The 27,031-nt window shown below is 40.8% G+C and overlaps 1 long non-coding RNA gene across 1 annotated transcript in view; it reads left to right on the top strand.

Annotated features, from left to right (window-relative positions):
• Positions 1 to 23,141, top strand: part of LOC134474079 (uncharacterized) — a 31,189-nt gene extending 8,048 nt beyond the window's left edge. The window contains exons 2-3 of the long non-coding RNA XR_010044682.1: positions 20,938 to 21,003; positions 21,932 to 23,141. This is a non-coding gene — a long non-coding RNA (uncharacterized LOC134474079). The remainder of the gene's footprint in view (positions 1 to 20,937; positions 21,004 to 21,931) is intronic.
• Positions 23,142 to 27,031: the final 3,890 nt, after the last annotated feature.

Below are 27,031 nucleotides of genomic sequence, written 5' to 3'. Positions count from 1 at the left end.
TTTAAATGTGCTACTTGCTTTTTGTTGTTGAAGAACAAAACTGCCTAGGGCAAAAATCTCCCTAAATTTTGTTTTAATTTCTGATTCAGCTACAGCACAGCATTTCCTGTGTCCAGGTCTATTGAGCTGTAATTAGACTGTGTGAAGGAAAGCCAGGTTTATGGAGGACCATTTAGGAATTACACAATTGTTAGACTAAGGGTAGTCATAAAACACAGCCACACAAGAGAAGAGGAAGGGAGGGGTCAGACAGCTACAGAATTCAAGCTGTGCTGTTTTGAATAGGAGCTTTATTCCAAATGATACATGCGCTAAGGGCTTGATGTTACTTGGAATCCCCTGGATCTACAAGATGTGGTGCCAGTCTCACCACTGTAGATTTATTTTGTATCCTTTGATCATCCTGAGATTTCTTTTTTTTTTTTTTTCTTTTATCGGTACCAGGGATCGAACTCATGGCCACCTGCTTGCAAGGCAGGCACTTAAGCCACTAAATCCCTAGCCCCCATCCTGAGATTTCTATACACATTCTCCCCACAGTGTATTTAAATTGTTTTATTAATTATCATTAATTTAAGAGTCCTATCTATTTTTCACATTCCAAGTGGCATTATTCAAACTTGTGACACCGAAGTCTTCATCATCATCTTGTCTCCATTTCCAATCGGGTTATTGAGCGGTCCTGCATTAACATTTAGAATACCTCATCAACACCGTGACCCAGCCGCTCGCCATTCAAATGTGATCAAATCTATTAATGCCTGTATACATCAGGTTTATTTCTGCTTTATGGAAAGCAGTGCAGAAGAAATGGTACAGGGGAACAAAGAGGCTGGCGTCTGGTGAGTACGGATGAGGAACCTGCCTCTGCCAATTGCCTCACAAATTACAGGGCGCATTTTTTATTTGGCAATAAACTCTCAAAGTGAAATTTGGGCTGAATGTAATTTTCTTTGGAGTGAGATAAGAATGAGTAAGGAAATTAGTTGTTTGGGAAGGAAGAGGTATAAAAAGACAGATTTTTAGTACAATTTCTAGCTGGAATATCAGGGGACACCACTGCTGTATTAATCGTTGTCGAGGTCCAAAGTCTTGTTAAAGATAATTCACAAATCAGGTTAAAAAAAGATCACATCATAAGAAAAGTTTTCTTATTTGCATTTCTCTGTGTGGAAGGATACTTTGTGCATTATGAGCTTGTTTTTTATTCTCATTTGTGCTGACGGTTACATAAAACAAGAATGAAAAAAGAAACATGTCCAGGTGGAAGAGGAAAGGCTTTGCACTTGTTGGTTTTCTATGTCATAGCGAAGTACACCCACTAGAGGTCAGTAAAAGGCAAGCGAAAGAGAAAGTTCCAGACTAGTTGCTAGCGTTGAACTGTCCCGCAGTTTCTTTCAAAAAAGAGGAAAAAGTGACATTCAAGGTTTCATGGGAGAAGGGAAGCAAAATAAAGAACTTCAACTCTGACTCAATGAAACATAAAAAAAGTGTTTGAAGAGGTTTCATAATAGGAAATCTTTCTGCTATTGTAATAAAAGGGAGAGGGGCATTGCCTTCAGGGGTCTTTTGGGTGGGTTTTGATCTCTGACCTGGTATATGAAAACTTATGCACCCCAGGATCTTCCTGTAAAGTTGGGACGCACCCCTTGCCCTGCGCCCCGACTCCGGCATCACATTTTACTTTACTGATCAAAGGCTTTTATCATATAGGTTATTCCTTTTTCGTGCACACATATTTCTGTTGTTTAGAAACTTCTCTGAGATAAGAATTGGATCTCAGGCATTTAAAAACCCTTAACATTTGACTATTGCTCAACTAAAACATTGTAAGCAGTCATAAAAATTTATGGAACATATATACGCATCAATCTATAAAATGTTTTCATTATTTTCAAAACATCACCAAATGTGTGTGTGTGTGTCCTTTTCATTCTGTGTTTCCTCATAAAATCAGTCACAAGGATTATGCCTTACTTTGTTCAGTTTTTAATTTCAGCCCAAATTCTGAATCAAGAACTAATGTCTTCAGGTGTAAAATCAGGGAAAAAAGGGTTACTGTCACTTTAACCGTAACCAGTTTCCTTACAGAAAGTAAGGAAGGATTTCAGAGCTTTTGAAATTGATGGGTGTTAGTCTGGCGAGCAGTGAATTCTGGCCCTCAATTCTCAAGTTGTCAGACTACTTCACAAACCTGCTGCATGATGGAAAGCTATTGAATATTACTCAGACGTTGAGCGTTATATGATTTTCTTCTGGGAAGTATAAAAACTGTTCCTTTAAGGTGAGCTTCTGGGGTTTCCCAGGCTTTGTGTGGTACTCTTACAGAACCAAGAACCTGATTTGAAAACTAGGGGCCTCGAACCTTTGCTTATCTCCCTCTTTTATGGTAGGTGGCTCAGCATGGAGCTTTTAAACACGGGGCCCCAGTGGGAGTCCTATGATCTGCTAAATATGTCTGGAAATGTTTATACAGAGCATGGAACACAGTAGGCTGTCTACCCCCATCCTGACAGCTAAGACTTAGAGACTCTCCTGAGCTATATTCCAGGTGGGCCTGCGGTTGACATTTTCAAAGTGAATGGAGAAAATATTGCCCTGAAATAATAATTTTGAAGATCTTACCACTCAAACTTTATTAAGCTTCACAAATTAGCTCTAGGAAGATATCTGATTTGGGGAGAGAGTATGAAGTGAAAGTGGAAACTTACAGGTTACAGTGGTCCCTGTGATGGCCAGGACATGCTGGCCGGGCTGCCCTTGTTCAGCTCCAGCAGGGGTTTGAGTTTCTGGTGTCCTCTCCAGATATCTCATCAGACATGGATGGTCCTCATGCAGACATCAGGGCCACGTGGCTTCTCAGAGGCTGTCTAGTAGGACAATGCCTGTGTTCTAGAGAAGGTAAGGGAACTGAGACTCATGAAGGAGTTTTGAACACTGCAGAGCTGGCATATCTGTTCCTTTTCTTCCTCCTCTTCCTTTCCTTCTCCTCTTTCTTTTCCTTCCTCTTCTTCTCCCTCTTCCTCTCCTTTTCCTTCTTCTTGACAGAACTGGGACTCAGTCCAGGGCCTTCACACTGAACTATGCTCCCTGCGCTTTAAAAAAATTTTTTTTTTTAAATTTTGAAACACTGTCTTGCTAAGTTTCCTAGGTCAGGCTTAAGGTTGTGATCCTCCTGCCTCAGTCTCCCAGAATGCTGGGTTTGCAGGCATGTGCCATTAAGCCCAGGTCTGGACAACTTTTAGACCTTTCCCCTGCGTGTATAATTAACTCAGTCTCCATCTGATACTTGAGACTGGCATGAACAGTGCCTGGTAAAACTACAAAATATCACCATGAGGCGCTGCCAAGGATGACAGAGGAGCGGCCTTTCCTTCTGTGGGCAGCATGAGGGGTATTTCTGATTGAAGATTTTCCTTTCCCTGCCTTTTGTTTTCCTTACTGGTCTTGACAGGAGTGGATGTTTTCAAAGAAGCAGGATGGTATGAAAGAGTAGATTGATTTCAATGCAGAAGTTATGTTTTGAGTAAACCTAGGCTTCTAGCCAGTTCCTAGCTATAAATAAGAAATAGTTCACTGAGCCAAGATAGAGTTCATTGGTGACAGCAGAAGACAGGCTAAATTATTTTTAAAGAAAATTGTTCTTAAAGACCAGTTGTATGTTCATAGCAAGATGAAGAGGAAAGTAGATTTCACATGTCCTGCCCCTGCTCACGCATTCCTCACCCATCACCAGCGTCCCTGAGGATGGGGTGCGTTTGCTGCTAGAGATGACTCTGATCTCCCCATCACCAATCACCGTCACTGCACTACAGTTCATCCCCGTGGTTGCTCCTGAATATGCCATGCATATGTCTGCCGTTACTGTACTGATTACTCTTGCTGCCCTAGAATTCCCGTATCTGCCCCTGAATCAGTGTCCCATCTCTTTACTGCCTCTTCTGAATGCCATGAGGTTGGAACAACTCAGTATGTATGTATTTTCAGATTGGCTTCTGTGTCTTAGGAATATGCATTTCAGTTTCCTCCATGTCCTTTTATGGCTTGACAGTCCATTTCTTTTTAGCATTAAGTAAGAGTTCATTGTCTGGAGGCACCGTGGTTTATGTATTCACCTGCTGAAGGACATCTGGGTTGCTTTCAAGTTTTGGCGATTATGAGTAAAGCTGCTGTAAACATCAGTGTACAAGTTTTTATGTCCTAGGTTCCTGTGGGCAATGCCAAGGGGGTGTGATTGCTGGAATCTATGGTGAGAATGTTTAGTTTTGTAAGAAGCTGTTTGTTTTATGTTTGGTGTTAAAAGTGATAACTCCCAAGGATAAATTATATTACTTCAGTGCCATTGTTAATATGCTTTCTGTTCCTTTCAACTCAAAAATGCTTACAATGTGCCCATTATAGTCCAAGCTCTGGGTATAGAGGATAAACAGTTTATTTTCTTATGGAGTTTATATTCTTATGGGAGAGACAGGTAGTGACCAAATAAGAGACAAAGGTGCCAACCAAGACACATTAGGCAGGACAAGGGAGACAGAGTGATGGCAGGTGGGGTGACATTTGTTAATGAGTGCCTTCTTGGGCACATGATGGAGACTTCAGAAGGTCCACAACATTTGTAAAATGGCTCATCCTTACCTCTGAAGAGCAGTCTGTCTTTGCAGACAGGAACGTAGGATGCTCGGTGGTCACTGTGTCGCATGCTGTCACCTTGTGCAAGCTGGTATCCAAGCCACCAGCCCAGCACAGCCCCCTTCCAGTGAGCTACCCTGGTGGGGCCCCTGCTGCACACGTATTCCTGATGACAAGTTAGTGTGCTGGTTCTGCTCTAGTTTGTGATTTACACTGAGGAGACTGCTTTTGAAAGCATTTCTGGCCAATGATGTTGGCCATATGTGACTGGGTTGAGAAGCTAGAAAAACAGCAGACACAGGCAGCACATCTGCGAGTGCTGTGGCCACAGCACTAAAGAGTGGAAGCTCTCCTCCAGGCTTGAGGTTTTCTAAGTGCGGTTTTACATCTAGAGAGCTTGTGAAGGAAATTAGCCGAATAAATACAATTTTAAATTTAGCATTACTTTCACACATCGTAAAAAGAGATCTTGGCTGGAATTGGCCTTTATATGTATCTAGTAGGCAGCTTTTATGTGGATACATTTTAAAGACATTTCAAAGGGCCCACTGCTTCTGAGACGACTTTCTTACAGAAAGATTTACTCGTCACTTAGTAGATACCTTCATTCAACAACTGACATTATAGAATTGCTCTGAGTAGGTTTTGCTCCTTATTAAAAAGTAGGCCACTTTGGAAAATATGCACCAGTTACTGGCACCAGTTGTTTACAGTTTTTCTAAATAACCTTAAATTTTTGTCTGTGGCAGTGTTTGTGAGGGAACTGATATGCCTGGTATTCACAAGAAGATAAATAAGGAGTTCATAGGGAATGGAAATCAGGAGAAAAGATCCCAATTTTGGTGGAGGGCATAGTATTTTTTGATTCTATTCTTTGATATTTACTGTCTTAGTATTTTAACTCATGCCTTAGTTCACAAATGCTTCTGTTAGCAACCAACTCAGTTTGTAAATGAAAGCGTTTAGTAAAATTTTGCTTTGTTCTCAAACTCCACATCGGATGACAAACACAACTATGGTCATCTTCCCCACACAAACACAAACGTAGCCATCCTACCCAAAGCCACAAAACAAATTTAGTTTGTAAACCAAACTACCACTGTATGATCTTCAAAATATTTACTGATAGGTATATTAGTCAATATTAATACAATACACCAGATCCTGAGTTCTTCAGAAAAGCAGAAATGACAGGATATATATATATATATCTGTTTGTCTGTCTATCTATCTAGAGACAGAGAAGGAGACAGAGACAGACAAAAACAGACATACAGTCAGACAGAAACAAGCTACTATGGATCTTGGCCATGTGATGATGGAGGCAATCAGTCTAGCAATATGTTACCTGAAAGCCAGACATCTAGGAAGCCTGGTGAGCACTCAATGTGTGTCCAAAGGCCTGAAAAGGGAGGGGCCAAGTGTCCTGGGATAAATTCAAGGGTCTGAAGACTGCTTCTAAGATTTAGGTATTATGAATTGTACTGTTATAAACATGGGTATGTGTCACTGAAATATGCCATTTTCTTTTATGATATATAATTAATATAGAGATTGTTTAAAAACAAATTTTAGCATACAGTAGTTCTTTTTGTAATAATTTTTAATATCAATGATCTTGAGAAACCTCTTTCGTATAAGTTGTATTATACTTGATTTGCATGGTAAGTTACAATGTATTCCCAGTATCAATTTATTTTTTTAAATTTTAATTTTTTTATTTTGAAGAGAATAAAATCAAGTGAACTAAAACAGAATAGAGTCAATCAAAACAAAACAATAAGTGTGGTACAGGACTTCAAAACAAGATAAAAGAAAATCAATAATGGTTACCATAATGCCTCTTATTATCTTCAAAATAACTGCCCATGCCATCACGCCTAATAAAATTTAAAAAATAGAACAGAATAAAATCAGTGAAAACAGAATAATGAAAGCAATACAGGACTTCAAAACAAGACAATAGTTAAACCACAGTGGCTACCATAATGCCTCTTATTATCTTCAAAGTAACTGCCTTTACCATTAGATATAATGCAATCAAACAAAATAAAATAAAATAAAATCAATTTAAACAAAACAATGAAAGCAATACAGAGCTTCAAAGCAAGATAATAGGAAATCAATAATGGCTACCATAATATATTTTGTTATCTTTGAAATAGCTGTCCATGCCATCAAATATAATAAAATCAAACAAAACAAAATGGAATAAAATCAAACTAAATAGAACAATGAAATAATAGTGTTTCAAAACACAATAATAGATTAACAATGGCCACTGCTTTCCATTTTTAGACATTTCTTCCCCTTTCACTTTCACAATATCTGTTGTAGATTTTGGATCCCACTAACTCGTTTAGGGAGACAACACAGCTTTCACCCATGTGACTCTGAACTATTTCACCCATGAGCATGATCTCAGGTTGCATCCATTTACCTACTGGAGCCTTGAGGTTATCTTTATTTTAGCTGAATAGTTTTCCATTGTATAAAAATGCCATGTCTTTCTTATCCATTCTGCAGTTGATAGGCAAACTATTCCTATTTTTTTCTGGTTCTCTGTCCCATAGAGCATTGTTCTCTCTCCTTTGACTCAGTCTATGAATTTTCTTTCGAGTTAAATGTGTTTCTTGTATAAAGCATATTGATGGATCCTATTTCCTGATCCACTCTGCCTGTGTTTCTTTCTATTGGTGAACTGAGGCCATTTACATTAATGGTTATAATCAATATGTACTGGCTCATCTCTGCCATGCTATTTTCCTGCTGTTGGCTCCCTACTTTTTTCCTTCATTCACCTGTCTGCCCCTGTTGATGATTCCCCTCTGCCGCTGTTCCTGGAACTATGGTCATGTTTATCTCTCTCTAGAATGTCCTTTAGTATTCTTTGTAGAGTTGGTTTGGCGGTCATGAATTCCTTCAATTGTTCTTAGTCATGGAAATATCTTGTTTCTCCATTAATTTTGAAAGAAAGTTTTTCAGGGCACATCAGTCTGGGTTGGAAGAGGCATTCTTTTTCTTTTCTTTTAAAAAGTATAAAACATAGGAAAGTAAAACAAAGAAACCAGTTAAGATAAACTAGTATACATGATACAGTACTTTAAAACCTTATGAAATCAGCAATAGTTACCATAATGACTTTTGTTGTCTTCAAAATAGCTGCAGATACCTTTGGATATAGTAGAAATCAAGCAGAACAGAATAGAGCAGAAAGGATAAAAATAAAATAATAAAGGACTTCAAAATAAGCTAATAGTAAATTCAAAATGTCTACCATAATATATCTTGTTATCTTTCAAATTGCAAGGTCATGCCATCAAATTTAACATAATAGAACAAAACAAAAGAGAATAAAACTCAACCCAAGAAAACAATGAAAATTATATGGTTTCCAGGTGGGGACCACCTCCTTGTGAGGCCTGGTTCTCTTCCTCCCTCAGTCCAAGAATCATGCTGACTCACAGAGGGAAGTTTGGGTGTGTCTGTCCCCACTCCAGCAGGGGCCTGCGCACTGGCACTTGGAAGTTATTTTCTTTCAGGACTTGCAATACTTCACTCCAGCTCTTCTTGACTTGTGTTGAGAAGTTTGTTGTGATTCTGAAGGTTTTTCCTTTGTAGGTGATCTGTTTATTTTCTTTAACAGCTTTTAATATTCTGTTTTTGTGCTGAATTTTTGGGATCTTGATTATTGTATGTCTAGTTGTACATCTATTTTGGTTACAGCTGTTTGGAGTTCTATATGCTTCACTTATCTGAATATCACATCCTTTTCCCATGCTTGGGAAGTTTTCTGCTATTACTTCTGTAAATATACTTTTTATGTCATTTGTGTTAAACCCTGATTTTTCACTGACACCAATTATTCTTAAGTTATGTTTCTTTGCATTGTCTTGCAGTCATTGAACTATTATTTCCTGGCTCCTTGTTAATTTTAAGAGCTCTTTCATTTTGTGATCTCAAGCTGCAAACCTGTCTTCAAGGTTTGAAAGTCTATCTTCAGTTTTAGTTTCTTTTTTTTTATTTAAGGAGAAAAGAAAAAAAAGTGAAAGGGTACAAGTTATACAGATTTACAGAAGAAAAAAATGAACAGTAGGAAATCACTAGTTAATGGATTACATATTGCCATCTTAGAAATAATTGTTCAAGTCACAAAATTAAAGCTTGTAGAGTGGACATTCCAACAATGATACTGCAAACAGTTCTGTTCAATGATCCAATAAAACTCTGTGATATCATTTTCTATCTAATACACTTAAATATACATGCAGTTATATAGTTTAGAGCACTTTCTTTTCCTCTCTTTTGTACAATGACTATTACACATTTTGGGTTTCATTGCTCCCACGGTTCTTATTGCTTTTTTGGAAGAGAGTAAAACCAAATGAGACATAACAGAACAGAATCGGTCAAGTCAAAAGGGTGGACATAATAGATAATATAAAAACATAATACAAGGTGATCAACAATGGTTACCATAATGCTTCCTGCTATCTCTAATAGAATTGCCTATATCATTAGTTATAATACAATTGAACAAAATAGTAAAGAACAAAACCGACAAAACCAAAACATTGGAGACATTGTAGGTCTTCAAAAGTAGATAAAAGTCAACGAGAATGGGCGTTATAATGAATCTCATTATCTTCTCAGCTGATGCCTAAACTTTCGAACCTGATACTATCCATCAAAACAGAATAGGGGAACATCCGTCAAAAACAAGATGGTGAGAGTAATACAGGGCTTCAAATCGAGATAATAGAAAGTCAAAGTGGGTTACTATATTATATCCTGCTATTTTTTCCCTTTAATTAAACGGATAAAAATAAAAAAGTAAATAATGGAGTGGAGATTGAGAAAAAAGAGGGCATAACAGCAAAACAGCGCAGATCAAAACATAACCATTTAAGCAGAATAGTGTTTCACCACCAGATAATTCCGACCTAAAAGTAGTTACCATATTGACTCTTTCCTTGAAGTCCTTGAGTACAACTTCGTATACTGTAGCATTAAGTATATCAAAACAATATAAAACCATTTAAGAGAATAACAGCATTACAGAGTATTTAGAATCAACTAACAGAAAATGAACAATGGTTTCTGTATAATCTCCTTGTCTTTAAAAGGTTTTTGCTTATACTATCATACATAATAAAATCCAATAAGATACAACCTGTTTAGACCATTGGAGACAGAAGAACAAAAGCTAGATGAGACTTCAAAACAAAATGATACTAAATCAGTATTACCTATTAAGATGTCATTTTCTCTAAAATAGCTGTTCCTATCATCCTATCTTCTCTGTCTCATTTCTGTTGAGCTCTTTTTCTGTCAGTAGCTGTCAGTTTGTCTTCTTCATTTTGTTCTCTGCTCCATTCGTTGTGGCCTCCCCGCCACTATTTCTGGATTCTTTGTATTTTTCTTTTTTTAGAATATCCTGCAATATTTTCTGTAGGGTTGAATTGGTGGTTGCAAATTCCCCCAGTTCCTCTTTATCCTGAAAGCACCTTGTTTTTCCATCAATTTCCAGGGACAGTTGTGCGGGATATCTCAATCTTGGTTGGAGATTATTATCTTTCAAAGCTTGAATTATTTCCCCCCATGCTCTTCGTGATTTGATGGTTTGTGCAGAGAAATATGCTGTAATTCTGATGGGTGTTCCCTTGTAAGTGGTCTGTTTCTTGTCTCTTACAGCTTTTAATATTCTGTTCTTGTATTGAATTTCTGGAATTTTTATTATTATATGCCTGGGTGTTTCTCTGTTAGGGTTGTAGGTAGCTGGGGTCCTGTATGCCTCATACATCTGAGTATCTTTACCTTTTGCTAAATTAGGAAAATTCTCCTGGATTATTTCTGTGAGTAGCTTTTGTAGTTCACTTGTTTGTGTCCCTACTTCTTCTTTTATGTTCTTAATCCTTAAGTTATGGCTCCTCTTGTCATCTTCTTGTCTTTGTATTATTGCTGTTTGTTTCTTTGTTATTTTTAAGAAGTTTTTCATTTCATTCTCCCATATTACAAATCTGCCCTCCAGCTCAGATAGTCTGTCCTTAGTTTCTTTCAAGCTGTTATGCCAGTCTTGGATAGACTTCTTAATTTCTTGATAGTCCCTTTGAACCTGCTTCACGTACTCTATGCTTTCTCTGTTTTCTCCATCAAACAATTCTCCCCTCTTTTTCTGTTCTTCCATTCCACCATCTGTTTTTTCCTGGGTGGTGCTTAGCATTTTTCTAACTATTCTGCATACTTCTAGCTTCAGGTCATTGATAACTTCATTCCTGAATTGGTCTATGAGGCTCTCTATATGGCGCTTAATGTCTATTGGTGCGGTGTCCGCTATTGCCTGTTTCTCAGGATTGGGGGCCGAGGAGCCTTTCTTGTTGCTTTCCTTCCCCATATTCTCTGTTCCTTATAAAATGCAAGCTTACATAGGAGGCCCAGCTTCCCTGCCTGTCAGCCACAGCCTGATCAAATTGCACTGGCTAGGTGTTCCCGCCCACCGCTGCACACCAGGGAGTTACGGACGAGGCAGCCTACGCGGGAGTCACCCCTCCGGGCCACCGTCAGGCTCTGGGATCTGGGTTAGGCCAGCCTACCAAGTCCGCCCGCAGCGTCGCGCAGGCCAGGCACTTTTCACCAATCCCATCCGAGAGGGGAATGTGTGGCTGGAGTCGCCACCGCGCCCTGCTCTTACAGGACTGCCCGAGCCCAGAAAGTCCTCCGCTGGAGTCAAACTGTGGTAGAGTGTCAGTTTCTCTCACTCTCCTCGCCACCAGTCAGTGTACGCCTCCTTGTCCGTCCTGTTTTCGACTCCGTTCACAGACTCCCGTTCCCAGAGCTTCTGCACGTCTCTCCTTGCCGAGCCGCTGTGGAGGCAGCCAGCCGCCAGGCGGCGGGAAATCCAAACCGCGGTTTCCAATGGCGTGGGGTCCAGTCTCCACACTGAGTCTTTTCTGTTCCTATTTTAGCGCCAGGACTGCATTCCAAGTTGGTTTCTCTCAGCCCAGTTCGTTCCTGAGTCAGCAGAGCATATCTCTACCGGCTCATGTCTCCTTAGTCCGCATCATTCCTAATTTCTGAGCCGAGCCTTTCAGAGAGCCTCCGGTAGTTGCTGTTATCTATCCGCCATGTTCTCCCTGAAGTCTTCAGTTTTAGTTTCAATTGGTATTGCCAGCTTTTAATGTAGTTGTTAATTTCCTGGCTATCTCTTTAAATATGTTTGATGTATTCTAAATCTTTTTTATATTGTTCATTCAAGGTTTCCCTCATTTCTGTATGCTCCTCTATTTTTTTATCTATGTATTCTTTAGAGGTGCTTAGCAATTCTCTTGCTGTGATTTTCATTTCTTCTTTTACCTGAGATAGTATTTCTGTTCTAATTTCTTTTATGGCCTCATGAAGTTGTTTCTTTACTTCAATTGCCATTATTTCAGAAACTTCAGGTGTGTGATTCCCAAACTCTTCCAGTTTACATCTCCTGGACTTGCTCTGGTTGGAGCCCAGAGGCTGCTGTTTGATTCTTCATCTTGACATATTCCTGGGTTCTTCTGGACAAGTGGGTCAGTGGGGTCCCTGGCACTTCCCACATAGGCTACAATTTCTCTGGAGTGAGACTGTTTGGTTCTCTTGGTCAGTGCTGGCTATTGGTATCTGATAAAGGCCATTAGGTGTGCTGGTGTGGGCTGGCTGCTGCTTTTCCCAGCCTGCACTGGCCCCCTTATGGCTGTTGGAATGCACATGGTGGGGGCAGGGCTGGCCACTGTCTTCTTACCTGAGTTGGTTACTGGCCAGGAGCCTCTGTGATGATGGCTCTGTTTTATTTTTATCACTTTTGTTTTAGGCAAGGTTTCACTATACAGTTCAGGTTGGCCTTGAACTCACTTTATAGACTAAGCTCGTCTCAAACTTGCAGCAATCTTCCTGTCTCAGCCTCCCAAGTCTGGAATTACAGGCAGGCACCACCACACCTGCTATCTCCAGTATCAATTTTTATAAATTTTAAAAAATTTCAGTAGAATTTTCCTGATAATTATTTATTACCATGGTAGTTATCACCTTGAAGTTGCTAAGAAATTGAACCATTTAGCATAATATACATTTTATATTCTCCTATCATGATGGCAAAAACCACCGTTCTCTTCATTTGAAAGCCAGGGAAGCTTAATTGTTCAAGAATCTACAGACCTGAGCTTCATTCTGGCTTCACTCTGGATTATGCCAATTCACTTCTTTGGCTCACTGTATTCTTATATTAATGAGAAAGTTTGGGTTAGATAAGCCTCTAAGAACTGTCACAGCTGTTACATATTAAAACAGTGAATGTTTTATTTCCTACTGTTACGTTTTTCCATAGTGGGAAGTAATGTGAACCAAAATATTGGTACTATTTTTCTTGTCTATAAAAACACACACTTAGTTTTTTGCCTTGCTGTGAATAATTTGAAGATTATAGGGAACATATTTTAATTTTGTCAGTTCCAGCATCAGTCCTGTGGTTGTGGAAGGATGCTCAATTCTAAGGGAAGTTCTCTCAGTGCCATAGTGCTCAAGACACAATGCAGACTGTCCACATCTCCTAGCAGTCACTGGGTCTGGGGGTAATTTTCGCTGGTTAGATTCTTTTTATTTTTTATTTTTTTATTTAAAGAAAAACAAAACAATACAAAATGGAAAATGGGTAGAAATAGTACATATTTCCAAAGAAAAAAATAAACAGTAATAAATCACTTGTTGATGTTTACATATTGACCTCTTGCAAATAATTGTTCAAGATACAAAAGTGGAACATATAAAGGAATTCAAACAGGGAGACTGCCAATAGTTCTGTTCAACTGTCTAATAAAAACTGAGTAATATGGCTATCAATCCTATACACTTAAACATGTACGCACTTATCCATAACTTCATTTATGTTGAGGTTAAATAAACAAAAGCAGGCTAAAATTGCTCTGAACAAAGATTAACAGTATTGCTGGATTTCACATCATGACACTCTGGAGTCATCGCTGGGTACTGTAGTGTCTTTTTTTCTTTCAAAGCATTTGTTCATTTCATCATGTGTCATAAGGTCAGTTCTCGTAAACTGTTTATAGGTTTTACGTAAGCATGAGTCTTAACATGTGTTTCTATTCTTTCTATATTAGAGGGAGAAACAGAACAAAGCAGGACAGAACAAAACATATTCCTATAGACACCTAAACCTGAAAAGACATATAAAACTGCTGTGCAAAGAAATCTACCATGGTTACTGTGTTGTTTCTTGTTATCATCAATAGAATTGGCTATATCATTAGATAAAGTATAATTGAATATATCAGTTCATAACAGTATTAATAGAAATACAACTTTGTAGATAGTGTAGAGATACAAAACCAGGTAGTAGTCAAATCAGAATGGGTATCATAGTGAATCATTGTCATTTTCAGTATAGTTGTCTATATTCTCTGACTTGATACTATCAACCTAACAGTTTTGAATAAAATCTGTGAATAACAAGCAGAATCAAACAAATCAGATTTAAGTAAGATCATTCATGATATAACAGTATAAATTATTCAGGGATCCAGATTAAGTTAATAGGAAATTAAAGATGATTACTATGCTATATCCTGATAATTTTGGGATAGCTGTTTGTGCCCTCAGATCTAGTGCTTGTATACAAACTGGGGTGGAATAAGTTCTATCTAAGCAGAGTGGTGCGAGTAATATGAGTTTTAATTCATGATACACTATTAGCAATATCTTCTGCCATCTTTTTAGAATGCCCTGCAGTATTCTCTGTAGAGCTGGATTGGTGGTCGCGAGTTTCCCAAGTTCTTCTTTGTCTTGGAAGCATCTTGTTTTTCCATTAATTTCTAGAAACAGATTTTCAGGGTATATCTATCTGGGCTGGAGGTTATTTTCTTTCAGGGCTTAGAATATTTCACTCCAGGCTCTTCTTGACTTGATGGTTTATGTCAAGAAGTCTGCCGTGATTCTGATGGGCCTTCCTTTATAGGTTGTCTGTTTCTTGTCTCTAACAGCTTTTAATATTCTGATCTTATATGAATTTCTGGAATCTTGATTATTATATGCCTGCATGTGGCTGTGTTTTGGTTGTAGGTGGATGGAGTTCTGTATGCCAAAAACATCTGCATATCATTTCCTGTTCCTATCTTTGGGAAGTTTTCCTTATTTCTGTGAATAGCCTTTGTAGTTCCTTTGTTTGTACCCCTGCTTCTTCATTCACATTCTTTATTCTCAAGTTATAGATCCTCTTGTCATCTTTTAAAATTTTATTTTGAAAGTATACAACAGAACAAGTCAGAATAAAGCCAAATAAGATCATACAGTGAAACTGGTACAGAACTTCACAGCAGGTTACCGGGATAACAGTAATAGGTATCACAGTATATTTTGTTATCTTTATAATAGTTGTTCTTTCAGTCACGTATATCAAAATGAGATGAAATATACAACACTATAGAACTTATCAAAACAGAATACTGAATAGAGCAGTATCATTAATCAGAAAATAGCAAAACAGTAATAAAAATATTTGCCTTCAAAGAAATGGTAGAAGAAAGTCCCCCTTACTTGCTATGGTCAACCTGCCAGGAGATGCTCAGATTTCTGGTTCCCATTTGCTAATGGGTGGGGAGGGGGAGGAGAAGGAGGATAGGGGAAGTGGGATATTTGACACTAGGCTGTGTAGCAGTAGGTTCACTATTGCTAAGCAGGGAGGCAAGATGGTCATTTGTTTTCACAGCATTCTCAGTTCCAACATGGCGTGGATCTCAGGAGACACTGCTGGTTCTCCCTCTGGAAGGGCTGCAGTCTGCCAGCCTGCCTCTGCTTACCAGGGAGGGGAGGTGGTTGCTTGGCTTCCCAGAGTCCTAAGTTCCAACATGGCGTGGATCTCAGGAGACACTGCTGGTTCTCCCCCTGGAAGGGCTGCAGTCTGCCACCCTGCCTCCACTTCCTCTTGTCATCTTCTAGCCTTTGTATTGTTACTGCTTGTTTCCTTGTTATTTTTAAAAAGTTTTTCCTTTCATAATCCCGCATTGCAAACCTGTCCTCTAGTTTGGATAATCTAAACATAGTTTCTTTCAAGCAGTTTTGCCATCTTTCCATAGAGTTTTTAATTTCCTGGTAATCTCTTTGAATCTGCTTCATGTATTCTATATTTTGTTTATATTCTTCATCAAATGGTTCTCTCCTTTGTTTGAGTGCCTCCCTTCTTCTGTCTGTGTCTTCTCTAGGGGTGCTTAGCATATCTTATTAATCTTCTTATATCTTGCTTTATTTGACTAAATATTTCCCTTTTGAATTCATCTATGAGGCCCCAAATATATCTCTTTATGTCCACTGGTGCTGTGTCTGATATTGCATGTTTGCTGTTCTCATTCTCCTTTGTATTTTCCTGTCCTGGGTAAATGTTCTCAGGATTGGGACCTGGGAACTTTTTGTTGTTGCTTCCTCTTCCCATCTTTTTTGCTTCTTCCAGGAGGCTCTAGTTTCTTTCTTTGTTGGTTACAATTCTTCTGAAGCATGCTGGCTAGGTGACCCTTCCCACTGCAGTGTGCTAGTGAGTTGTAAAGAAGGGCAGAGTATGTTGGTCCTTCCCCTCTGGATCAGTCAAGCTGCTGTGGCCTGCACTGTATTACTATGCTCTGCCTCCCCTCCAGGTCAGTCAACCTGCTGAGGCCTTCACAGCATTTGTGTGTGCTGCTGCAATAGGGAATTGATTTTGGATGACCTATGGGGTCTCAGCCCAGCCGCGTGACCCAGGGCAAGCTCATTCCACCAATCCCATTCAGACAGGGAACAACTGACTGAAGTCACTGCTGCCCCTTGTTCCTGCCAGTCCTGCCCAGTCCCAGAAGGTCATCTGTTGGAGCCCTCTTCTCTGTGGAATGGTTTTATTCCTGTCACTTATCATAGGTCAGTGCAGGTTCCCCACTAGCTCAGCTCTCTGTTCGACTCACCAATCCCCAACCTCAGTGTGACTGCATTTCCAGTGAGTTGAAGTGGTGGGATTTTGGACTGCTCAGTAAGTCACTGCTGCTTAGGTTTGGGCACTGTGACAGGAGCACTGAACCTTTAGCTGCTCCAATAGTAGCACTGGGACTGTATGTTTGATTGGTTCTTCTCACCTTAGTTTCTTCTTGGGATGAGAGAATTCATCTCCCTTTGTTTGGGGCTCCCCATGCTGTATTATGTTGAAGTCTAAGTTGACTATCTCAGGAAGCCTCTGTAGCCTGCTGTTATCTATCTGCCATATTTGCTCCTTCTCCTATAGTAGAAAACTCCAGGCACTGTTCCTATGTATTTTACAGGTAGGGAAACAAGGCTGAGAAAGTCAAGTCATTTGCCTTGGTCTTATGTGTAGTAGGTAATGATTACTGCTTGGAAAGCACAAATCTTGACCGCAGTCATACCCTGGGCCTCATCTCTGATTCCAAAGACACAGACAACTGGGCATTTAGAATGGGTCATGTCTGTGTTATTTATAAGAGGAATTGTACAGATATGTCTGTCTCATTGACCTATCTCATTGGCCATATCATTTTTAATTAAATTCATTTGGATATGAATGAACTAGGTGAAAGGGCTCAGATCTATTCTGCGTAAAACTGAGATTTTCTTCTATAACAGGAAGACCATATTGGTAAGAACTCTCCTGGTATTTTCTTCACTTTTTCTGTTGCTATTCTGAAAAAGAGATGAGTTTCTGGCCTCTTTTTCTTGTCATCTCCTTAAATAGTTTCCTGACAGCCATACAGAGATTAGTCTATGTAAGAAAAAGCAAAACTATTTCCTATTTGAAAAGGGTACTAGGATAAATTATTTCTTCTCCCCTGGAGATCTTCTAAACAAACTACACACACTCATACACACACACACACACACACACACACACACACACACACACACACACAACACATGTGTGTGCATAACAAGTGCTCATTTTGGAAAAGTTAGAAACCTCTGAGGAATTTAAGGCTAGACTCAATCTCTCACCTGCTTGAGTATGGAAAACAAAGTAGCTCATCTTTGTTCTTTTGTTACTCTGAAAGCTTTCTTCTTCACAACACACTGAATAACTGTGGGCTATGTAAAACATCACAACAAGTGACTTTGATGTCTGTCTTTAGTTATGCAGCTATAACAGATTACTATAGACCCAGTCATTGTAGATAATAGGGATTTATTTGGCTAATGGTTCTGCAGTCTGAGGAGACCAAGGTCAAGGGCTGCACTGGGTGGTGGGCTTATTGCTATGTCTTGACATGTGAGAAAATGCCACACTGAGAAGTGTGTGAGACTGCAAGTGGTGGCTGAGCACGTTTTATAACAACCTTGTACAAAATGACATTCATCCATTCACAAACTCAGAGCGCTAATAATCTAATCACCCTTCTTCAAAGGTCCCACTTGTTAACAACATTGCACTGTGGACTAAGCTTCCAACACATGGATTTTGGTGGACATACTCAGACCATTTCTGTCATAAGATGTTTGACAATATGACAGAGTGAGATTTTTTGTCATGCCTTTGACTTTGGAGAGCACACATTTCTATTTGCTGCATTGAGGCTACAGATTCTAAGAGCCATACCAAGCCTTATTTTCTCTAGGTTGATATTACTTCTTTGGAAATAAGTTAATAAGTGATGGAGGATCTGAGCTATTTCCAGGAACTTGGAAAATAGGAAGCAGTGTTCTTATTAGAAAACAAGATGTTGCAAAATTGCCAAAACTATTTCTTCTTTAACTCATGCAGATAATCCAAAAGGATTCTTTTTGTTGGGTGATAGGCAGAATATTGCCATTTCAAATAGGTTCACGTCCTAGCATCCAGTTACACAAAAGATACCTCACATGGCAAAAGAGATTTTGCTGATGTCGTTAAATTGAGAAGTTTGAAATGAGGGCATTATGCTGGATTATTTAGATTGGCCCTGTCTTAGTTACTTTTTTCTCATTGATGAGACAAAATACCTGATGCCCAAAATTAGGGAGTGGGAGTTTTATTTATCTTGTAGTTTTGGGTGTTTTAGTCCTTACTTAGCTGGCTCCACGGCAGGGTGGTGTGGCTGAGAGGCAGCTAGTCATGGCACCCACAAGCAACAAGAGTGAAGAGCAGAAAGTGGGAAAGAGCACACCTTCTTCCTTCTCTCACGCTGCACACCAGCTCTGGCCCTGGACGGGTGCAACACTCACACCACCAATCCCAGCATTACACAACAAACCATTCACAAACACTGGATTCAGCTGCCTCCGTGACTGCATGAGGCTGGCGGGGGGCATCTAGTCACAAACCATAACAGGCCTATCTAACCATAGGGCTTCAGTGAAAGAGGGAAAGGATAAAGCTAGGCTTAACATTAGAAAAATTCGAAGATATTTAATCACTTATTTTGAAGCTAGCGAAAGGGCCTAAGAACCCCACAGGATAGGCAGCCTCTAGAACCTAGAAGTACAAGGCAGCAAATTTTCTTTCTCAGCATTATAACACTGCAGTCCTGTCAACATCTTAATTTTAGCCCATTAAGATTCATTTCCAAATTTTCATTTTTAGAGCTGAGAAACAGCAGTTGTTTTAAGTCATTAACTTTGTGGTAATATATTACAGCAGCAATAGGTAACTAATTCTTATGAAAGCTGTACCAATGACTGTGAAAGTGACTTGAAATCAGCCTGGGAGTAATAGGCCTGAAAATAATCCAGTGTGTATGAACAATCTTGTTGGAACTGAAATTTGGAATATTGTTGAGTTGTAGACTGCCATACTCGTTAGCACTATACGCTGCATTTGCCATTGACATGAAAGTGCAGGGCTGGTAAACCACTTGCTGAGAGGTTTGGGTAATTATGTCATAATCAGTAACTGAAAGATAATCCAATGGGGAAGAAAGGGGGAGAGGAAGACACTATGTTGTAAAGTTTTATGTTGAAGAACTAATTAACATTAAAATCAATAGCAGACATCATTTAAGAGCAACTTTGGATGATTTATGTTCTGGTTATATTTTCTTAGATCCTTATTTATAAAACAAATACCTAAATGTGGAGATTAAAAAATAACGTTACGTGAAATGATCTTAAACAGGGCTTTTGTTAGTATCTCTGCAGATAAAAGTGTAACTGCTCCTCACAATGATCGTTCTGAGGAACTCTGACATATTAGCATATTTTTTAATAATTGCTTTGAAGCAAATTGTTTCTTAGTACATTTTAATGATGATTTGAATATTGTAAGTGCGTAAGTCACATATATTAAGAAATAATCTGATATTCTTATGGAAGTGACATCTTGGAATCACAAGCCCTCTCAATATTTATATAGGTCTAACGGTTTCATGGGATTTTAGGGAGAAAGATTTAGTGGCACTTTGTCTCAGTCTGTGGCACTATAGTGTAATTCCACAAGCTGGATAATTTATAAAGAACAGCAATCTATCTCAGTTCTGAGACAGGAGTTGGTAACGTCAGCTTTGCGACTCTGGTCGGGTCTCATCTCTGCCTCCGAGGGTGACACCTTGAAGTCGACACATCCACACATGGCGGTAGAGCCTACTACAGAGAACCTTTCCCTTTCTGAGAGGCAGTGGTCACCTCATGAGGGTGGAGCCCTCAGGATCTAACATCTTCCATTAGTCCCCGTCTCCCAGCATTGTCACACAGGGATGCAGTTCCCCAGTGAGGGTTTGGAGCACAGCGAGCTCTTTTTCTCTCCCCGCCCCTCGCCACCTTCTCTGAGTCAGCAATGCTATCTGCGCAGTGGGATTAAGTAGCACAATCTGTCTAATAACTTTCAGAGGCCTGAGAGCCTTTGGTAAACTGAAAATGCCTTACAGGATTTAAAATATTTTACCAATGTAGTATGCTACAAATATGTAAGACTATTAATACCTAGGATACTTAACTAGGTATATGTCACTATTTCTTTTTTAATTTTTATTTTTATTAGCACATGTTTGCAGAACATGAGACCCGAGTCTTAAGTCTTGCTCCGTCCCCTCCTCTTCCCCATCCTCTGCCTTCTCCCCATCCTTAGTCTTCTTCCTATTTGGAAAAGATGCACTGTCATTTCTTGATGATTGATAAGTCACTGTTTAAGAAATACTACTGGACTTTGAGGGTTCACTGCTGTTGGCTTTCGGCAGGCGATGCTGACAGTGAATCTCTTCTTTCCAGTGCCATGTTTGGCCCTAGTTGGCCCTCATTAGAGGCCTGCTCATTTTGTCCATTTAGAGATCACAAGCTGTATGTGGTGGATAATGACGTACCTTCTCTTTTCCGTTTTCATTTCTTCATTCCCCTCAGTGGAGGAGATGCCTGGCTCTGAACTGCAGTTTGATTTTATATGCTGTGGGACTGATCTTTCTCATAGTAAGTAAAATGAATGAGAAAAATATGGTTTCAATATCAGAATTTTGCTTGAAAGACAACTTTTGGTAATAGACTCTGTTTATTTTATTGAAACATATCAGTATAGCTTTGTTTCTGTTCTGTGCTAAGCATTTCAACTTGACACCCATTGTTTGTTACTTTTAACGTTCTCATTAACCCAGCACCTTTGAGAGAGTCGTGGAGCTGAATTATTTCTGTATCTGAAAGTGAAGATGCTATCGTGGAAGTCGCTGCTCCAGCATATTCTGAGGGCTTGAAGGAGCTAATGTGGTTTCCAGAGGTGCTGTGGTCATTTGGAATAAGCTGAATGACCACAGCCATTAGACAGAAGCAAATACGCAACACAAAAACTATAGCTGCAAATGTGAATAATAAATAAAAGTAACCCAGAAATGCCAGTTTAGTTCTTGAGAATATAATACGCATCTGCAGTAGAAGACAAATCATTACATCAGTGAATCATTAAATTGAGAACTGGGAAAGATGCTTCCTTTCCCTTTACAGTTTTTCCTCTTTAACCTCTTCCCCTCGCCTGCTGCCCCTTAAACCACTCCCCTGCCAGTCTTCACCTGCAGTGTTTTTCGCATGACAGAATTCCCTTTATCTTATCCACTCTCCTGAGGTGGAAGAGGTTGTTTTTTATCCCCACTCACCTCTTTAACCAGCAGAACCCTAATTTTAGGTTAAGATGGGTCCAGATAAACAGTCACATTTTCTAGTCTGTATCATACCAAGGAGGGGCCATATGGCTTAGATCAGGGCAAGAAGTTCCCAGCAGCGTGTGTGCGTGCGTGCGTGCGTGCGTGCGTGTGTGTGTGTGTGTGTGTGTGTGCGTGTGTGTGTTTCCAGGCAGGCTCCTGAAGGGCCTGGGAATGTGTGTCTTACTGTTCTTCCTATCTCTTTCCAGCTTCCTGCACTGTGGACATGCGGAAAGTAGCTTACAAAGCAAACTGGCCCCGGAGCTTACTCTGAGGATGGAAGTCGTACCTGAAGATGGGGTTTTCAGTGCTGGGAGCCTCACTTTTGTTGAGACTGGACTCCTCATCTCTGGATTTAGAAGAACTGATTTTATTCTGTTAAAATCATTGCTAGTTTGTGATTTCCAGGTAAACATAACCATAACGTATGCTGACAGCTGCCACAGCTTTTTCTTTGAGTCTCTGATCCATATTTCCTTGATGTCTGATGAGCATCTCAGAATTATTTTTCCCAACCTTAAGTTTTTACCTCCGTCCATGCCCCTCCTCTTGTCAGCCTCCTGCTTAGCCCTTCCGAGAGTTCTGCCGCGCCGGCCTGGCTCTGGGTACACAGCGCCAGGCTCCTTGGCCACCATCCCACCATCCCACCAGTGCTGCTCTCTGCCCCACTGTCACACTCCAGGAGTACACAGCTCATGGTTTCTGGGAATTTTCACACCTCTGTGGTTTGTTTGAATAATTCCCTCTGCTTGGAGCTTTTCTCTCTTCTGCCCTTTGCCTCTCATAGATATTTTTCTTTTGCATAGTGTGTGTTGTCCCCGCCTTAGTTTACCTTTGTCTCCACCACCCCTTGCTGGACTTCTGGCCCCACCTCGGTGGGCTAGCTGATCCTCCCCACTCGCCACGCTGGTTTTCAGCAAGAAGGACCTGGACAAATGGGAGAAGAGGTTGAAAGGGAAAGGATGGAGAGCCGCTGGATTTCACATGTGCGAGGACAGGATGTTCAGTTAAATGTGAATTTCAGATTAAAAATGAAAAAAAAAAATTTAGAAACTGCTCCCCCTGTGATATTTGAAACATGGTTATACTGATCATTTGTGCTATTTACTTGGAATTTAAACTTGCGTGGGCATCCTATCTTTTATTTGACAGTCTCATATGGAAGACACAGTAGCGTATTTCTTACATTTTCCTGTGTCTCTTTCTGTTGTCGCTTAAGCGACCATTGCTGGTGAAGACCTGACCTGTTCTAAACTTGGCTGAGTTCTGCTGTGCTCCAGGCCTGCCCCAGAGCCACTTCCCAGTGCTGGGCTGGGCGTAGGTGGAGAGAGGAGAACGCCTTGGTAGGAGCTCCACCTGTCCGGGGTGCGTGCAGGGCCCGCTGCAGGCCTCCCCGACCCTGGGAGAGCGCTGTCTTCTCCGGGGCCTGCATGTGCAGCCGCCCAGCCTCTTCCCTGCAGAGCCGGGTCTGCAGCGGGCCGGCGGGTGAACCAGAGAAGGAGAGGGGGCTAGCACAGGTCACGAGCCGGAGTTTCACAGGGGTGGGACTGTAGTTCCTTTGGGAATTTCAGACGCTTAGAATCCATAAAAAGATACATGAAACCTGGTTTTGGGCATAACAGGGAGTAGCGGCCCCTCAGCATGGGTCAGGAGCCCGCTTTAGTGCTGGCTTTTGTTTCTGGCTTTTTGTGGAAGAAAAAGTTTTTGTAAGGAATTGGGACCTCTTCGTATTTTAGTCGGTTCAGATGGGCGTTTTAAAAACCTGCACTGGGGCGCTGCAGCTGATTCTCCGGAGCCGGTGTCCTGAGTACCTAGAACTGCCGAGTATCTGTTATTCTCAGCACCAGAGAGAGCATAGTGAACAAAACACAAAAATCCTTACTCTCAACGCCTTAACCGGGGAGCCAGAGTCTAATAAACGATGAATAATTCTCAAAATCCAGCGTTGTATGTAATGTCAACTACCAAAAGCTACCCAAGAGAGGGAGACAAGACCTGTGTGAATGGTGACAAATTTTGGAAAAAGCACCAGGAAGCCCTTACTAAGAAGATGACAACTGGGTACATTGGGCCCCTGAAATGTGCATCCTTAGAGGATCCACAAATTGTGAAAAACCACGAAGTTCATTTATGGTCATAAAAATGCCTGTAAGTCCCTATTTTTATAGTTTATATCGTAAATATGTTATGTCTCCCACAGTTATGTGATTTATAAAATACTGTATTAATAAAGACTTAGAAGCTGGGTTGGGGACATTAATCCTAGCACTTGGGAGGCTGAGGCAGGAGGATTGCTGTGAGTTCAAGGCCAGACTGAATTGCATAGTGAAATCATGCTCCATAAAAAAGCAAAAACTAAACCAAAACAAACAAACGAAAAAGCCTTGGTGCAGGGCATTTTGGTGGCATCTTTAGGGCTTTACAGATAACAAAACCGAGGACACCAGAGATAGCTACGTGCGGTACAGCACCCCGTTATGATGCAGGGATGCTGGCGCATCTGCCAGACGTACGGTACATGGCTGCAGCCAATCAGCTGCAAGGAAAACTGAGTAACGCTGTTGGATTGGCTACTTGCAAACCTCCAGTCAAAAATGAAATTGCAGAGATTGTGGTTTCTGTGAAACTGTGGGGATTTCCTCGAACAATTATTGGTTAGGGTCTAAGGAAAAATCCGTGAAAGAACGAGGCCATGAACTCTGAACCACAGCTTTGCAGAGTACACTGTAAAGAGCTGAAGTGGGAAACAAGCCTCACAGATTTCTGTGAGAGGAACATTTGGAAAGAGTGACCATCCGGGACAAAGGCCTGAGGTAAGAGTGTGTTTTAAATCACTGAGGAATAATAGTAAGCAGCCCAGTAAAGGATAGGGGAGAAGAGGGGTGAGGTCATCAGGGAAGGGATGGGGGCAGATTGTACAGGGCTCTGGGTTCTCTGTGAGAACTTTGGGTTTAACTTTGAGTGAGGTTAGAGGTGACTTGAGCAGGAGTGATTTGAGTTGACATATTATAAAGAGGACACCCTGATGCTGTTTTGACAACAGGTTGGAGGTGGGCAAGGGCAGGAGTGGAACTCTGTTTAGGAGGCTGTCACGGTGACCCACACTAGCTGTGGTGGTGCACTGCACCAGGATGACCATGCTGGGCAGTATTCAGTTGCTGGAACTAACTGCTTGATGGTCATAAACAAAGGAGAAAAAGTTTAATTTTCTTCATGATTCTGGGGCCTTCGTCCGTGGTCAGCTGTCATCAATGCAGAAACATCACAGTGAAAGGGTGCAGCAAAGACAGCAGTTCAGTCCGTGGAGGCGGGGTATAAGGCGGGAGAGGAAGTGGCAGGGATGGGGCCCAGCACGCAAGGTCGCACATCCGTGACCCATGCAGACCCCTCACAAGTGTGCTGCTCTGATTCCCCTGTGCGGCTGGAAGTGAATCACACTGACCGTTCATCTTCACTCTTGAACACAACTCTGGTCAACCTGAATTCCAAATAAACACAAGGTCATGGTTTTGCCTAATATAATGATATAATATACAAACAAAACCATAGTAATCCCTTCTCCAAAGTCTCAACATTTGCAGCATTTCTCAGAATTCCAAGTCAACTAGGCATAATACTATCTGCCTATAATCTCAAAACTCCTAGGAGGCTGAGGCAGGAGGATGCAAGCTTGAGATAAGTCAGTTGTTGAGGCCATTTAGTAACTTGATGAGACCATAGGTCAGAAGAAAATAATAAAAAGTCTGTAGTGGTAGCTCAGTGCAAAGGCCCTGGGCTTAATCCCTGGTTTAATAATTCACCCTACCCACACCCCCATCCAGGTCCTTGTCTCCTCTGAAACTCAAGGCAAATTCTTAGCTATGAACCTCTGAAAATTCAAAAAGCAAGTTATGCATTTCCAATACACAATGGTACAGGGTAAATATTCCCATTCCGTAAGGGAGGAATAAAAGGATAGAAAAAAATTGGATAGAAAAGCGAGCCTGAGACCCAGCAAGGCAAACATTAGTTCTTATAACTACATGTCCCATCCAGGGCACATGGTGGTTAGATGTGAGCTCAAAGGGCTTCAGCAGCCCCACCTCTCTGGACCTGCTCTTTAGCCTGCATAATTTTTTCTGGAGCTAACTCTGTCCCTGTGGCTTTCTTCAGTTTACATCCCACATTTCTGGCAACTCTGATTTCTTGGGGTCTCCAGTGTCCATTTGGCCTCAGTCCACACCTTCATGAATTCCACAGCTTTGTGCATACACCTCTCAGGGACATACTGTCGGACCTCCCAAACTGTCTTTCAAAATCTGTGTGAAAGCCTGCCTGACCCCACAACTCTTGCGTTCCGCATGCCTGAGCAACAAGGATATGTGAGTGATATCCAGGTCTGCCACCAGTGTGAGCAGTAGCCAGTCTTCCCTGGACTATGCCTGTGGGAGCTCTGGGTGCCTTGATGGCCGAGCCTGGTGGAATGAAACCCAGGGAGCCAGGTCTCTAAGTGGCCTTTCTTGAGCAGTGAGCTTAGCAGCTCTATTCCCAAATGAAATGTTTATACCTTTTCAGCCTTCTGTCTTGATGAATGTAGTTTTGCCAATTCCTGAGACTCAAAATATCTCTCTTGCTCTCATTTAAAGTTCCTAGTTAGTTAATGGTGCCTATCTCTTCACTAACTGTATTCCTTTGGCCCAAATTTTACTTGTAGTTCCTTTCAAGTAAAAATTCATGTTTAAAAATATTTCCTGCTTTGTGTTTTGTGCCCAAGTTTCATTATAAATCTAGCTAAAATAGCCAGCAGTTCTCAGGCCAGAACCGGAACACTAGGTTGCTTTAAAATTTCCTCCAATGGTTCATTAGTCCACAGCTCTGCACCTCAGCCTTTGCAAATTCTTAGGACCCAGACAAAATGTAGATAAGTTCTGTAGAGGTTGATTGATGGTGTCAACTTGAGACATTTAGAAGCTTAACTAAATGGGGTTAGCAACTCTATGAACTAGGGTATAAAAGATCCACTGTAGGGTGGCTTCTCAGCTGGAGGTATAAAAGGGAAGGAGCAAAGACGAATGCATTCCATTTTTGGGAGAAGATCCAGTCATTGCCTTTGGTTTGGTCCTCATCTCCTGGCTTCCAGTGCAGACTCTTCAGCCTTCCATCGTAGAGCCCTCAGCCTTCTGTCGCAGACCTATCAGCCTACTTCTGTGGAATTTCACAAGACACTAGGGTGAACCCCAGACTTTGGATTCTTTGGCCTCCAGCATGTGGACACCCTCTGCACACTTCTGCATCTGACTCTGGGGCTGACCATCCTAAGCCAATCGTCT

This window comes from Cavia porcellus, unplaced genomic scaffold, assembly GCF_034190915.1.
Source record: "Cavia porcellus strain 051 isolate PalLab524CR breed Dunkin Hartley unplaced genomic scaffold, mCavPor4.1 scaffold_30, whole genome shotgun sequence".
Classification (NCBI taxonomy): Eukaryota; Metazoa; Chordata; class Mammalia; order Rodentia; family Caviidae; genus Cavia; species Cavia porcellus.
The sequence above is the reverse complement of the archived record's forward strand: the minus strand, read 5'-3'. Positions and strand labels throughout refer to the sequence as shown.